Source organism: Anastrepha obliqua, chromosome 2 (genome assembly GCF_027943255.1).
Source record: "Anastrepha obliqua isolate idAnaObli1 chromosome 2, idAnaObli1_1.0, whole genome shotgun sequence".
NCBI lineage: Eukaryota > Metazoa > Arthropoda > Insecta > Diptera > Tephritidae > Anastrepha > Anastrepha obliqua.
This window is the reverse complement of record NC_072893.1, coordinates 55,397,504-55,413,740: the sequence shown is the minus strand read 5'-3', so window position 1 is coordinate 55,413,740 and position 16,237 is coordinate 55,397,504. Positions and strand designations below refer to the sequence as shown.

The 16,237-nt window shown below is 34.0% G+C and overlaps 1 protein-coding gene across 1 annotated transcript in view; it reads left to right on the top strand.

Annotated features, from left to right (window-relative positions):
- The first annotated feature begins 8,390 nt into the window (after positions 1-8,390).
- The window catches only part of LOC129239537 (uncharacterized), a 49,668-nt gene continuing 41,821 nt past the window's right edge, over positions 8,391-16,237 (top strand). The window contains exon 1 of the mRNA XM_054875091.1: positions 8,391-8,685. The gene's annotated coding sequence lies outside the window, so the exon portion shown is untranslated. The remainder of the gene's footprint in view (positions 8,686-16,237) is intronic.

Below are 16,237 nucleotides of genomic sequence, written 5' to 3'. Positions count from 1 at the left end.
CGAGCATATGGGGATCTCCTTCAGTTTTCGGCTCCCCCACTACTGTAGTGTCTTTCAGGCTGAATTGATGGCTATAGTGAAAGCCGCGACACTGGTACAGTGTGATGCGATATCTGGAAATGACATCTACATTTTCCCTGACAGCCAGGCGGCGATAAAATCCCTTACAAAACAGTCGACAACCTCCAAGATGGCCATGAAATGCCGCATATCTCTTAACGAAATGGTTGAGTCATTTCGTCTAAGGATAATATGGGTCTGGCCATCGCGACATTGAGGGTAACTGTAGAGCCGATGAACTAGCGAGACTTGGCACCATTGTTGACCGATGAGTACATAGACAATGACATAGGCATACCCTTACAAATATATAAGCTACTTATCCTTGAAGAAATCGTAAGGAAAGCAAACGAAAGATGGCATAATGAAGCCACCTGCAAAATCGCCCGTCAACTGTGGCCGACTCTCAGTGCTAAACGCACAAAATCTTTGCTAAGATGTCAGTCATAACGGGACACTGTCTAATAGTTCGGCATGCCCAAGGGCCCATGCAAACACATGACTACCGTAGAAGTTGTCTTGATGAGAAAGAGGAGGAGACAATCTTGCACCTTCCGTGCCATTGTTCTGCTCTATCCAGATCCAGACGGAGGTTTACTATTCTAGGCAGACAATTTCAACGAATTGGAAGATCTAAGTTCTGCAGAAATAGGAGGTATTCTAACATTTTTTCAAAAGCACACACTGGCTTCAGGACAAATAGGGAAAGCGCCCCCCTCACAATGGGCTATGAGCCTGAGTGTGTCCCACAGGACAATCACTTCAACCCAACCTAACCTTGGTTTTACTTCCTTTATTATTAATTACATCGGTTTTACGACGCTAAGTAATTCTTTTTAGCGCTTGGATTTAATTATCAATGCTGAGTATTTGAGTTGAGTATTTTTGTGAGTTTGCAATCTATTAAGTTGTTACATAAGAAGTGGTTGTCCTTGCGAAATCGTCTCTTCCACTTCCTTATTTAGGTTAGGTTAGGTTGACCTGGCTGGCTGAAAGCCATCACATGGACTTAGTGGTACCAGATGGAGCTTGATCCTTACGTTTCCTTGTGGTACGCTTCTTGTAATAAGTCTGCGTCGTTTGCGAATCCAAGTAAGCTCTCAAGCTCTAACCCCGCGAGACATTTTAAGCTCTCATATTGTAAAGCTCCTAAACATTTCATTCGGGTTCTAACTAATACAGGGCAAGAACATAGAAGGTGATCTAGCGTTTCCTTCTCTTTTAGTTCATTGCAAAATCTGCAGCTACCCTTGTTTGTAATTCCTATTTTGTAAGCGTGCGCCGCTAGCAAATTCTGGCCCGTCAGCACACCTACGATAGTTCTGCTTTCTTTTCTGGACAGAGCCAGTACGATTCGGATGTATTTATCTGCATTCTGTGTACGCATGATTTTCGCGGTTTTGCAAGTGACTAGATTATTCCATCTCCTGTCTATCCGTGTTTCCATGTCCGCAGCGATGTCATTGTGTACCGTATTTAATGATTTTAGTTTGTCGTTGTCTTGTTCGAATTGTATATAAACAGCGCTTATGGCAATCTCATCTACAATTTCGTTTCCTGCAATGCCCTTTATGTCTGGGTACCCGATAGATGTGTAACCGTCTGTCTGCGACTAGTCTCTCTATGGCTTCCCTGGTCCTAAGAACGTTTTTAGATGAAATTTCATATGAGTTTATTGCCTTTATTGCCGCTTGACTGTCAACGTAGGTATATATTTATTTTGCATTGCTCGATGTTTTTGCTAGTGCTATTTCTGCAGCCTTTCCTACTGCAAAGACTTCTGCTTGAAAAGTACTGCTGTGGTTAGGGAGCTTAATTTGCCGCTTGATGTCTAGATCTGCGCAATAAACCCCTGCACCTTCTCCGTTCATCATCTTCGAGGTGTCAGTAAATGTATTAAGGGGGTATTCTGGTCTAGAAAATTGAAAAAATCAATTTTTTTTTTTTGCATATTTTCAAAGCTTAGACTTTCAAAAATATGCTCTTAAAAGGATTTTGCAAAATTCGAATTATTTTCGAAATTACAACTATTTTAGTGACGCGACAGCTAGACTGGTTTGAGCGGACGGCGAAATTCAAACGCGTTTTTCTCAAAACTCCTTTTGCTGAGGTGGTTGACACGATATCTGAAGTTCTATTTGACCGATCCCTTTGAAATTTGGTGAGAATCTTTTTCATACATCTCTTTATCACTGGAGCCTTGGATATTGAAAAATTTTAATTTGAAGTATTTTTAAAAAATTCGTGAAGGTCAAAAAACAGGGGTAAAAAAAAATTTTTTTTTTCAAGTAGGCGCCATTTTGTGAATTTTTATTTTTTTTTTTCGGCCGAGGCTCAAGATGTAGCGACATCTTTACTAATTAAGAATTTTCTTTGTTTGTTCGATTTAGATCACTACAAGGGTTGGAATCATGTCAACCAGGGAGCACTGTTTGACTAGCAACCCCTACTTCACCGACCTGTCACTGGATGAATTTTTGACTTTTTTTTTTTTTTTATTTTTTTTATATACCTTAAACATCAATAAATATTATATAAAAAAATGGATACTAAAAATGTTTTTAATTTTTCTTTTATCCTAGTTTGCAAAATACCCAAAAAGTAGGGCTCTAGACCAGAATACCCCCTTAAGCGTACAGGAGCTAGGGTTCATACTACCTTTAAAATGAAAAAAATTACTCAAATTACCGATCGTGCCCACAAATCCTTTATGCTAAACTACTAAAATCATTGCTTATGCTGTTCGTGCCTGCCCTGCGCCCTACATTTCTCAGCTGACATGTAAAATAAGTAATACGCATATTGTGTGTTCACAAGCCTTAAAGTCTGGAAAAATAGGATACGATTCAATTTCACTTTCTCGCTGACTGCTGCCCGCTGGGACTAACGAAATCAAAATGCCATATTCGCATCAAAATTTGACTTCTGGCAACAATAAGTTGTAGAAACCATAAAATAAGGAAATAGGGAAAATTGGTCGTTTACTCTGGTGCCCAACTCAAAATGTCTGGGAAGTGTATATAAACCGTACGGAGTGTTTATTGAGTACCAAGTACACAAGACCAATTACTTTGGTGCCAAGTTTAGGCAGCAACAACAGCGCCAATTGCACCCAAGAAGAGACTAAAACTGTAGTGTAATGCGACAAGAGTAAAGTAAGCCACAACGTCAAATGTGGCAAAAGCCAACCATCTTCAACCGCAAGCCGGGTAGCCAGACGAACAGACAGTCAAATTGCCAGTTGCTGCTGCGGCAGCCAAAGCAAAAACAACAACCAACAAACACAACAACAATTGTCGACGATTTGCCGGACACAGTACCGGTAATAGTGATGGCAGTGAGGAGGTTACAAACACAACAAACAACAATAACGACAACAAGCGAAGTGGCAATACTATTGGCAGCAGTCTGAACAGCAGCATCAGCAGCAATGCGATCGTCAATGAACGAAAAAATTTCGCCGCCACCACTGCGGCTTGTGCTGCTGCTGTTACAGTGGTGCGCAAGCGCACATGCGAAGTGTTTCGCTATGTGAAAGCAGGTGCATTTACCATTCTGCGGTTACCCACGGCCACGATCAGACGCGCTCAAAGCCAACGTCGCGAAAAGTATTTCAAATTTTTTATCATTTAACAAAATAACGAATATTTTCGAAAAACGCACTGGATTTTGAATTTGGAAAATAAATTATTTCAAAACAATTTCCTTAAAAATTGTATGCGCTAAAATCGATGCACGTGAACAACTTCATCAAGCATTAATAATCAATGAGAACGATTTCTTGTATAATTTGACAAATCACCAATTGATAAATGTGCAAGGATAATTGAATATTGATTGCTGTTGAAAGCGAAAAGTGAATTGAAAAGGTGTTAAATTTTTGTGACATGAAAATAGAGTAATTTAGATATTAGAAGGACACACAGTGCATGCTGAAATCTAAAGAAAACTGTAAAGTAAAGGAATCGGCGACAAATTAACAATAAAATAATGCATATAAGAAAATAAAGTAAAAAAATTATATGCAATAAAAGGAAATGAAAAATAAAAAAATATAAAGCGAATTCAAAATAATTAGATAAAATAAAACAAAATTAAATAGAGTAAAATCAAATAAAATAAATGAAAAAAAATAAAAATAATAAAAAAGGGCAAAAATAAAATAAAACAAAGTAAAATAAAAGTAAAAAATGGATTTAAAAAAAAAGTAATTAAAAAAATCAAAGTAAAATTAATAATTTAAAATAAAATAAATTAATTAAAAAAAACACTATAAAGTAATGAAAAATAAAATTAATCAAATAATATTAAATGAAATATGTGGAAATAAAATAAATAAATTTAATCAAAATTAAAACTAAGTAAAATAAATTACATAAAATTCAAATAAAATAAGCAAAACTAACTTAAATAAAACAAAGCAAAATAGAATAAATTAAAATAATTTAACTTAATATAAAACAATATAAAATAAAATAAATAAATAAAAATAAAATACAACAAATTGAAAAAGTAAAAATAAAAAATATAATGGAAAATAAGATAAATGAAATAAATTAAGGTAATATAATTAAAATAAAAATAAATTAAAATAAAATGAAACAAAATAAAATAAATTAAAATAAAATAAAATAAAATAAAATAAAATAAAATAAAATAAAATAAAATAACCTGACATTATCTTGTTCGACAAGACAAATAAAACGATCGAAGTAATCGATATAGCGGTGCCCCTTAATCGCAACATCCAAAGCACATACTCCACCAAAGTATCGAAGTATGCTGCTTTGGCCATAGAACTGAAACAGATGTACAAAGCGAGGGAAGTGAATATAATTCCAATAATCATATCGTCCACTGGATTAGTGCCTAAGCATTTAATAGAAAACTTGAAGAAATATGACTGCCAACACCTTTTAGAAGACATGCAGAAGTCGACCATACTGGACACATGTGCAATAGTTCGTAGATTTTTAAATATTTAAGCAATAGCAATCGCATGGGCGTAGAACTTGGACTACGCTCCACCAGAGCACAATCCCTTGAAAATTTTATCCGGGATGTGTAATCTCCGGCAATAGCCGAGATGGATTAAGCTCTAATAAAATAAAATAAAATAAAATAAAATAAAATAAAATAAAATAAAATAAACATAAACATAAACATAAACATAAACATAAACATAAACATAAACATAAACATAAACATAAATTATATTACAATATAATAAAACTAAACAAACGAAATAAAGTAAACTAAGCTGAAAAAAAATAACTTAAATTGAAATAAAATAACGAAAAATAAAATGAAATCAAATATATCAAAAAAATTGGAATCAAATAAATTAATTAAAATAAAACGATGGAAAATAAATTATACTAAAATAAATTTAACGGAAATAAATAAAATCAAATTAAAGTAATATAAACTAAAACACAGAAAAAATATTCGAATAAAAAAATCAATGGAGAATAAATAAAATGAGATATTAAAAATAAATAAAATAAAGTTAAAGTAAAGCTAAAAAAAAAAAAATAATAAAATAGAATAAAGTAAAATAAAATAAAGTAAAATTTAACGAAATAAATTAAATTAAAATAATACAAAGTAAATCAAATAAAATATGTTCGAATAAAACAATAATATAGAAAAAATAAAATAAGATATTAAAAGTAAATAAAATAAAATTGTGTGAAATAAATCTAATGAAAAGAAATTTAATATATTAAAATAAAACAAAATAAAATAAAAAAATAAATTAAATAATATAAAATTGAACAAAGTAAAATAAATTAAACTAATTAAAATTATAAAAAAAAATAAAATGAGGGAAAATTTATTTAAGATATTTTATATAACTTTAATAATAAGCATTTTTCTTAATTAATATATAAAACAACGAAAAATTATAAAAAAAAAATTACAAATTAAAAAATTCTACAAAATAAAATAAAAAATAGGTGATGCAAAATAAAAAATTAAATAATTTATAATAAAATAAATTGAAGAATAAATAAATTGAAGTAAAATAAAACATAATAAAATAAAGTGAACTAAAATAAAATGTAAAAAAATAAATTGAATTAAAATAATAGAAACTGAAGCAAGAAAAAATATTCGAATAAAAAAAGAATAGAAAATAATAAAAAAGATATTAAAAATAACTAAAATAAAGTTCAATAAAATAAAACTAATTAAAATAAAAAATTTCATTAAATAGAACTGAATTGAATAATTTAAATTAACATAAGAAAAAATAAATAAAATAAAATAAAGTAAAACCAAAATAAAATGAATTAAATTAAAAAAAAATTATTATATGAAATATTTAACTATAATAAAAAAATTTTAATAAAATTATAGTTAAATTAAAAAAAAAATTAAAACATGATATTAAATTAAAATAAATCAGTACATGTACTTATGTGTAACAAAATAAAATAAGTACATAAATATTATATAAAAAAATAACTAATTAAAAAATTCAATAAAGTAAAATATGCAAATAATGCGATATTTAATTAAAGTAAATTGAATTAAATTAAATCAAATCAAATACAACAAAGTAAAATAAAAAAATTATGTAACAATAAATTAATAAAATATATAAAATAATATTCCCAATCATATAATATTTTCAATCAAGCACTTTTTCTTAATTAATATATAAAACAGAGAAAAATTATAAAAAAAACAAATTAAAAAATTTTACAAAATAAAAAAAAGATAGATTAAATTAAATGAATAAAATATACTTTAATTGAAAAAATCATTAAATATTTACAGTGAACCATTTTTTCTTAATTAATATATGAAACAAATAAAAACTATAAAAAAATAAAACAATTAACCAATTAAAAAATTCAACAAAGTAAAATAAATTTTTTTTTTATTAAATTAATATTAAATTTAATTAAACTGAATAAAATAGACTTAAATTGAATTAAAGCAAATTAAATAATAATATAATATTTTAAGTATTAAAAAAAATAAAAAAATTAACCAATTAAAAAATTGAACAAAGTAAAAAAAAAATGGTTGATATTATATTAAATTAAACTGAATAAAATAGACTTAAATTAAATTAAGATAAATTAAATAATCATATAATATTTTCAATCAAGCATTTTTTCTTAATTAATATATAAAACATATTGATCATATTTTTTAAATCAATTCTTTTCTTTTTTTTTTTTTGTAAACTCATTTAAACCACTTCTTTTTACCATTTGCCAATTGGACTCATTTCGTTCTTTCATCTTCTGTAGCAAACGCTGCTGCTTCCTTCAGTTACAACTACAACTTCGCATCTCAGCATCTTTACCTCTACATCACCTGTCACTACCTGTGCTCATCTCATACTACCATTTCTACTACAATTACAACTTTTACAACTCTGCAAATAACATAAAACAAAAACAAAAGAAAAACGTAGAAGAAGAATAATCAACACTTTGAAATCTGCATTTTTGCAATTTTCATTCTGTCATTTTCTGCCTTTTTCTACATTTCATTTTCACACTCTTCTTACACTTGTTGCGCCTCCACGACGACGTGCGCGTGTTATTGTTGCATGCGGCAAGTATCTGACTGAAGGTAACTAGTTAGTGAGTGTATGTGTGTATGTGCGTGTGTATTTGTGAGCTGTATATGTGTGACCCACTTGCAGCCGCCAAGTAGCAAAGCAAATTGAAAATAAAAGGACAAAAAAGTTATAAAAAATCACAAACCGAAAAACTAGAAAAATAAATAAAAAAGCAGATAACTAAAACAAAGATAAATTATGCGCTATCATAAAAACAACGTCAATAACAACAGAAAGCAGCTTGAGTAACCACTTCAAGAGTAGACAGGCATCGCAACAAATTAAAAACTTTACAACAACTTGAACAACAATAACAACAATAGCAACGGCAGAGACGAGACACCTATTTGCGATTTTCACTTAAGGAATTCCCAGCAGCAGCAACAACAGCAACAAGAAGTGAACAGTAGGAAATAGCATATCTCATATCACACGCCACCAACCACATTCACAGCGACGCGACGAGTCAAGAGCCGCGGCGGCGTAGCTGGAACAGCTGAGTGAGACCCAAGTGTGATGGTCAACAGACTCACAACATTAATATAAAAATTATTTTGCATACTTTGCTGTTGTTGCTTGTTATTTGTTGAAGCGAAATTTACGCTACTCAAGTTGCCCAAAAACACAAAAAAAGAACAAAACAAAACCAAAAACATTGTCGACGACGCTGCAGTTCGTGCAGACCTTTCGAAGTTTTCGTAGTTTATAAGTCACGCACAACAACAAAAGCGCTGTAACAGTCATATTACGGCGTGTGAATAAATTTGCCAGAAAGCGCGCATCGATAATCGGCCGTCTTTACAGTCACTGGGCGAATGCGCATGAACGAACGTGCAAGATATTTTAATTGCCAACCTGACGATTGCTTCGCCTAACATTGTCTGTGGCCACTTGTTGCCATCAACGCCATCAGCAGCATTTGCAATTTCGGATTTTCATAGCTGTGTTATAGCTGACGCATGCACGCGTAGGCGTTTTCCCATTAACCACTGAGCAAATTGCAACGAAGCCGATAAAACAAAGCTTTGGTTAGATTGCTGGTGAGTACGTCTTGTGTCTATAAATATGGTGATATATATCTAAAGAAAAAAAATTACAATTGAGCCATTTGCATCAAGCAATAGGAAATAATGTTTATAATTTCAATAGCTCCTCACAATTGACTAGAAATGAATAAATCGGTTGGGGCTGGAAGGTGAAATTCCATTCAGACTGTGCTGGAAATAATATTAAACATTCGAGATTAGATTAGAACTTTAAATTGTAGCAAAGCAAAGCGCGCCTCTCACTAAGGTATAACAACTAAGGGATTTCCCGAATATCCAACATCATCTCCTTTTGACAATAATAGGACAGATTAGGTTTTATGGCAGTCGATTTAGAATAGCCTTTGTCCATTGTGATACCTCTATGTAACACGGGAACCTCAGTAGTTGTTCATCATGGAACCATTTAGACGCTCTGATGAAGCGCAGGATAGGGTTTTCTGTTCCGTAAGAGAGTCGAAATATTATTACGGCGGGACAATTACAGAGGAGTTTTTCTACTATTTCTTCCCCTACCTCGTTTCTACAACTTCTGCAGTATTCCTTACAAAATTCTTCTAGCCTAGAAGAGAGCCTAGCTAACAGCCAATTACCGGTGACACAAACCACGACTTTCGAGATGTTCTCTCTTGAGAGGTTGAGCAATTCTCCTGAACTTTTCTTATCTATTTGCGGCCAAATTCCCCTGGTTGTACCACAAGTATTTTCTTCACTCCATAACCTATTGGTCTACAGGAAAATATTACTTTTTATATTAGGAATAGGAATTCCAATATTGTCTCTGTTTTCAAGCAGTGGACGATTAGTACCCTTTCTAGCTAGCTCATCGTCCTGGCAATTTCCTTCAATGTCTTTATGTGCCGGAACCCATTTAAGACTGACCTTGTCTGACTGTCAGGCATTCCTGAGCAACCTTTGATCTGAGTATAACTGCCCCCATTGATTTGATGGCCGCCTGGCTATCCGAGAAGATATTTATCGTGGTGTGTGTGTTAAGGTACACAGTTACCTCCTTGACGGCTTCGTCTTCTGCCTGGCTATAGTAGTCCGGAAATTGGACAGATAATTCTAGTCTTAATTCTTTTGAAAAAAACTCCATAGCCATTAGAAAAAAAAACTCCATAGCTGAGAAAAATGAGTTTTTTAAATGGCATGAATTGTGTTTCTCAACTTGAGAATTAGCATTCCCAACTTTATCTGAAATATGATTCTCGAGCTTATATTCGCATCTCGAGCTTATTATTATAAATTAAACTCAAATTGTTTTTTTTTATTGATTTCACACTAAAAAATTCAAATAACGAATTGATTTTAATTACACGACTTTACCATTTTTGATAATTTTTCGCCCACCGGATGCCTCTTTCCTATTCAAAAATTTGAGTTAGTGTTTTTATGTACAAGTTTTCGAGATATTTGCAATTTATCGTTATTTAGGCAAAAAAAAAAACCAATATATACTTGCGAAGCAGCTGAGCAAACAAAATAAAATTTTCCATAAACAGTGTACTTGTACGAGTAGTAGGTCTTATAGATTCTAAAAAAAAAAAATTGCTGCATTTTCAGAATCAGCGATCGATTCTACATAGAAATTGTACGTGAGCTACCTTTTACATGTGGCGCCCAGTAATGAAAACCCAGTAAACTAATAATATAAAGGACTTTATGTTTCATAAAATATTATTCTTGGAAGTCAATACACTTCTGTAAGCGATTGTATAAATTTACAAACTATTTTTGTCACTTATAAATGAACGAGCTCCAAACCGACCCGCTTAAAAACTTCAACAGCTCCTTCATACTTCTGAAAAACGTTGATCTCGCATTTTATTTTTGATGTTTGGACACAAAAACAAATCAATGAGTGCCAAATTAGGGCTTTAAGGCAGATGACCCATTCATTCGATCTTTTGAGTGCTCAAAAACTCTCTTGGGTCAGCTGATACGTGGGAGCTCGCATAGTCTTGTTGAAGAATGATTCGGCTTCGGCAGTAGGTTTTCCTTAATTCTCCGAAACCAACTAGCAAATAAATGTTTGTGCACCACTCAGAATTTACTGTTTTAAGTTTCTTTAGCGGTGGAGTTGAAACACGTTCAAATTCTCCGAAAATTTCCGAAACAGGCGGGTCTATCCGGTTTGAGGTGCTTTTTTCGCGCACAACTTTCATTGGATTAAGCTCGCCTTAGAGCACCCATATTCTCGATTTCTGTTTTTTTTTTTGGCTCATACCCATACATAGATCTACAAATCTCGATCATGGAGGTGTTTTGAACCAACGCGACTGAGTTTCTTTAACATTTCTCTACACCAATCGACACCACACGACACTTGTTTTCTGGCAAGTGTTAAATTATGCGGTATACAACGAAAACTCATCTTCCTGATCACCAAACGCTGATGTAACATTGAATGTATGCTGGTTCCACTAATGACAAAAATGTCTCCATCTTGCTATATATTACACGACGATCTTGCGTTACCACTTGACGCAAATCATCGATTTTTTCTGGCACAATAACCGTTTTTGGGCGCCCTTCACAAAAATCCTACTAGTATTGACTTCCATATTGGAGCACCAGCGTTGCACAGTTGCAACGTTGTGGTGCTTCAGTGCCAAAAGTCGAAGTAAGTTGATCAAAGCACTCCTATCTCGATAATCCTACATTGAAAATTGTAATAAAACATCGCACAACAATTCCGATGCTTTATATTTTTAATATATGTAAATGCTTTTACTTTTTTCTATTAATACTTAATACAAAGTGTGCCAGCCTGTTTGATGTTTAATCTCATTTTTGAAAAATGAGGCACATTCAACGTAGAATGAAAAAATGATTACTATTATTTTTAACTGCCAAGTTCGCCTACTAAGAACGTATCATTACATTGTAATTTTTATGTAGACATCAAACATTTTCCATTCATATACTATTTTATTTTCTGAGAGAAAAATAATTCGCACTGTATTTCCCTTCTAAGCCCGCCACTACATTTTTTTAAATGTGACAATCTCTGCTGAAACACACAAGATTTGAAAATCTTGTTATTTGTGTATTTTTTGGATATAGAAGCGATGCTGGTAGTCCGAAGAGTTTTCGAGTTATTATTATTATATTCAATACTAGATATTGATTCACTAATTGATCAGATACCAACTTGAGAGTTACACATCTCAATGGTTTATAATACAATTTCGTAGGGATTTATAAATTTTTCAAATCAAATTTCTTAAATTTCTCATGCTTACGATTGGCTCGAAGTTGGACGGAAGAGTTGGTGGGGGAGTATTCTGCGAGGAGCTCCCCATCAGGCTCAAATTTAGGCTTCCGGACCAATTTAGTGTTTTCCGAGCGGAGGTAACCACAATTAAAGAACAGTTGGTTAGTTGCTTACTGCTGCAATTACTGTAAAGGACGTAAATATCTACTCCAACAGCTAAGCGTCAATAAGGGCCATGGGTTCCTTGTTTGTACATTTGAAATTAGTCGGGGAATGCCTGACTTCTCTCTCACTTTGTATGCGAATACTTATGTAGATATTATGCACAGGGAACCTAAGGTCACAGCGGCGTAGAAAGAAAATGCTGGGCTGATGAGCTGGCTAGACAGGGACGGCTAGATAAGGACGGTTTTATCTCAATACGAGAGGATTGGGGTTCCCTTGAAAACCTGTGGTATATTCCTGGAAAGATGGGCCTCGCGTCAACTCAGCGAACGCTGGGCTAGTGCGTACACGTGAAAAGTTGCGATATCCTTCTGGTCACAGGTAGATCGGAGGCACTCAAAGGAACTTTTGAGGTTAACAAAGCCCCAGCTCTCGAATTTGAACTTTCTCAGCTGCCCCGCTCCCGTCGGGCAAAGACGTAGGACATTAGAGCTCTCACTTTTTTGCTATACCTGTGGATATTGCGGGTTCAAATATCACACACTTGGTTCAAATATCACACACCGATAGCAATATCAACCTTGTAATTCAACGAATAATCTCTTTTGCTACTTTGGACTAAGTAGACAATTGAGTAGTACAGTTGTCCTCGTCGTAGAAAACTTATACTCTACAAAGTCATCACGCTCTTCTTAAAGCATGGCGCAGAAGCTTGGACGTTGATCATATGCGATGAGAGATCCCTTGGAGTGTTTGAGAGAAAGATTTTTCGGAAGATTTTTGGACCTTTGCACGTGGGCGACGGCGCATATCACAGGCGATGGAACGATGAGCATAGACATCATAGACATAGCGCAGCGAATGAAGATCCAGCAGCAACGTTGGCTGGGTCATGCCATCCGAATGGATACAAACGCTTCAGTTCTGAAAGTATTCGATTCGGTACCAGCTGGTGGTAACTGAGGAAGACGAAGGCCCCCTCTGCCTTGGAAAAATCTTGGTTAGCATGAGAAAGAAACGATTGGCGCATTTTGTTAAATCCGGCGTAAGCGACTATCGCGCTAATTAAGAAGAAGGTTGGGTGGAATTCGTGAGTTAATACGAATGTACAATAATTAGCCACTGGTAGTCGTCCTCCTCGAATCCAAAGCCCCTTCTTCCTTTTTGCACCTATTTGGTTCTTTTGCTGGAGGGAAGGATAAATTTGTACCTTTTTTCTGTCTTATACTTTTCATCCAGTGTCGCGTATGTTCTCTGTCCTTCCAGTCTTTGATCAATTATTTTATGTGGGCTTTTACAATAAACAATATATATATTGCGGTCTTCGCTCTGACTTAAAGTTTAGCACCCTTTGGACATTCCGTAGCCAATAAAAAAAAACTGCTCCATATGTTGGTTAAAGCCACCTGGAATGTGCCAGCTACAAAATTTAAGGTCCTATGACTGCGATCTGGTACACCGATGAGCTCAGCAACTTTAAGACCTTGGGGAGTAAATGCTTATCCGCCTCTTAAAAGGACGTGCGCTATTCAAGAAAGTTAACCAATAATAGGGCATATTTCCTTCGAGAATAGAGTCATTCACATACATAATTGGAACCTGAGTCAACGTCTTCAAAAAGAAACTTATCAATGCTTAAAATTTCTCTCTACAAATTATGGCTTTCAATTTCATTCACCTCATAAGATGTTTACGCATTCTTTAATGTTCATTCACCCATTTACTTCAGGCACCTTTTACCCTTTAACACTTTCTCACCTGTTCCTAAGTACATTTGTTTGTACGTATGTGTAGACATACAGACAATTATAATTAAAGATAAGTTTTATTTTAAAGAATGCCAATGAAATTGCCGCGAGTCAGTTAATTGTGAAATTTGTGGCATTTCAATTAAGTGCAGCACTTAATTGCCAACACAAATTCAAATCAAATAATGCAGGTTCCCTTTCTAAGTGGTAACTGTAGAGAGCAAGAGAAAAAGAAAAAAAAAAACGAAAAAAAATGCAAAAACACAAACAAATATTTAATATTTTTGTTGACATAAAAGCGATGAGAAAGAAAAGAGGGCGTAAGTAAATGCGGGCAATTAACAAAAATTAAAGCTGCACTGAACCAATTCTTTGAAACACCTTTTGCGCTGGCGCAGCTGACTCATAACCTCAACTAAGTGGCAAGGTGGCGGTATTCTAAGTTTAAGCACTTAAGTGTATGTGCAAGTATATTTATTTTCTACATTAAATGAAAAGTAAATAAATGAAAATCATAAAAAGACCGTTAGAAAAAGAGAAATTAATGCTGTGGCCGGTGCGTCTGCTGCAGTGCCTGTTCACCATCAGTGAGTATGTACATCTATATGTATGTATAAGTACATATATCTGTGTGTGTACTAGTATACGTATGTACAGTTGCGGTATCAAAAATATGGTAGCATGCATTTGAAAGGTTACAGGGCCAGCAGGTATAAGACTTAGCGGCCGGGATTCTTTGCTTGATATAAAAACGTAGATGAACGATGTGCCCTTTAAAGCATAAATTTGTGTTTTGTACAAAGTGGTTGCGTAACTGCAGTGAAAGTTAACGTAAGTCCAATTTTAAGAATACAAAAAATGATCGAGAGTGACAACAGATCAAATTTTGGTGCTATCGGAAGGCTGGAAGAGGAAAAAAGGATAAGGAGCGAAAGCCAGCTCGAAGAAGGATTTCAGTCTGGAAGAGGAGAGGGGAAAAGGAAGAAGAGGAAATAGGAAGAGAAAATAGAAAAAAATAGCTCAAGATTGGATCGAGGTAAGATCGCACTTTGGTAGACGAAAAGCAGACCGAGACGCGTCAGAAAGATCTGATCAAGAAAAGCTATCTGTATGGAAGGAGAGTAGAGGGAAATTAACTAGAAAGATTGCAACGAGGCAAAACCAGCTTGAAGAAAGAAAGCTGCATGGAAAGAAGCCAGAGGAAAACTAAGTCATAACACGTCAGAAAGATAATATCGAGGAAAGGAAATATAGAGGCACCATGAGAACAAACTCAAGGGAAGATAGCTGCACGGAAGGAAAGCAGAGGAAACCTAGTTTATAATGCGTCTGAAAAATTAGCTTGGGTCAAGATCTGCTCTCCGCATAGGGGAAGGGGAACTATACGCATCATAAAGCATTCTCATTTTCTCCAAGCTGAGAATCGGGAACGTTGGGGAAAGATGCATCAGATGGATTGGCTCGGAAGAGAGAGAATATGTAAAAAAAATCAGTTTTAGAGGAAAACACTGTCTGGGTTACACAGGTCTGCAAAATCGAATGAAAATTGTTGAAAGCATTACTAAATGATTTTAAAAAGGATTTCCCATTAATGTTTGTTGTTTGCACGCCAAATTGGCGTTGCCTATGGCATTAAATTTTTTGGAAACTTTTTAATACAACACCAAATGGACATCGTTTTTAATATCCTAAATTAATTTTCAAGCACAAAACAAAACAAAAAAAGGGATTGTCTGTAAAGTCGGTTTATTGACTATAGTTTAACGTGACAACGTCATAAGAAAATACTGATGTAATGGTTGCAATTTTCAAAACATAATTTTAGGTTTATTTGTTTGATAGATATTTTGTATGGATATAGAGAAAGAGGTAAATGGAATCGCAATAGAATAGGTCAAGTTACATTTACACAAACGTGAAAAATGACGAAACATTTATCAAATTCATGAAAGATATGTTCAATTTCGATTGTGCATCAGACGTTAGAAAGTCAAAAACACTAAGAGGCACCATCATCGATTTGCCTTTTTCAAGACACTTTACACTCGAAACACCCCCTTTCATTCCCTATTTTTCCTATCATCGTCCTATCCTCAACAGAGAAGTGGTTCATTACCATGCACACAGGAAGAAGGCATATGCAAATACAAATATGTGAATTTATAAACAAATGCGTATACATAGGGTCCGCCATATAACTTTACGGAATTAAAAATGCTATAAAAAGAAATGATGGAATACAACTTCATTCATATGGCTGCCTCGGCTAGCCATGCACCATCCCATACGATCGGTCCAATTTTTCAACACATTTTCGATTGTATGCGGCTGTATTTCAGCTATGACATCGCGTATGTTGGTCTTCAGTGCATCAATTGTTGCTGGTTTGTTGGCATAACACTGGTCTTTGACG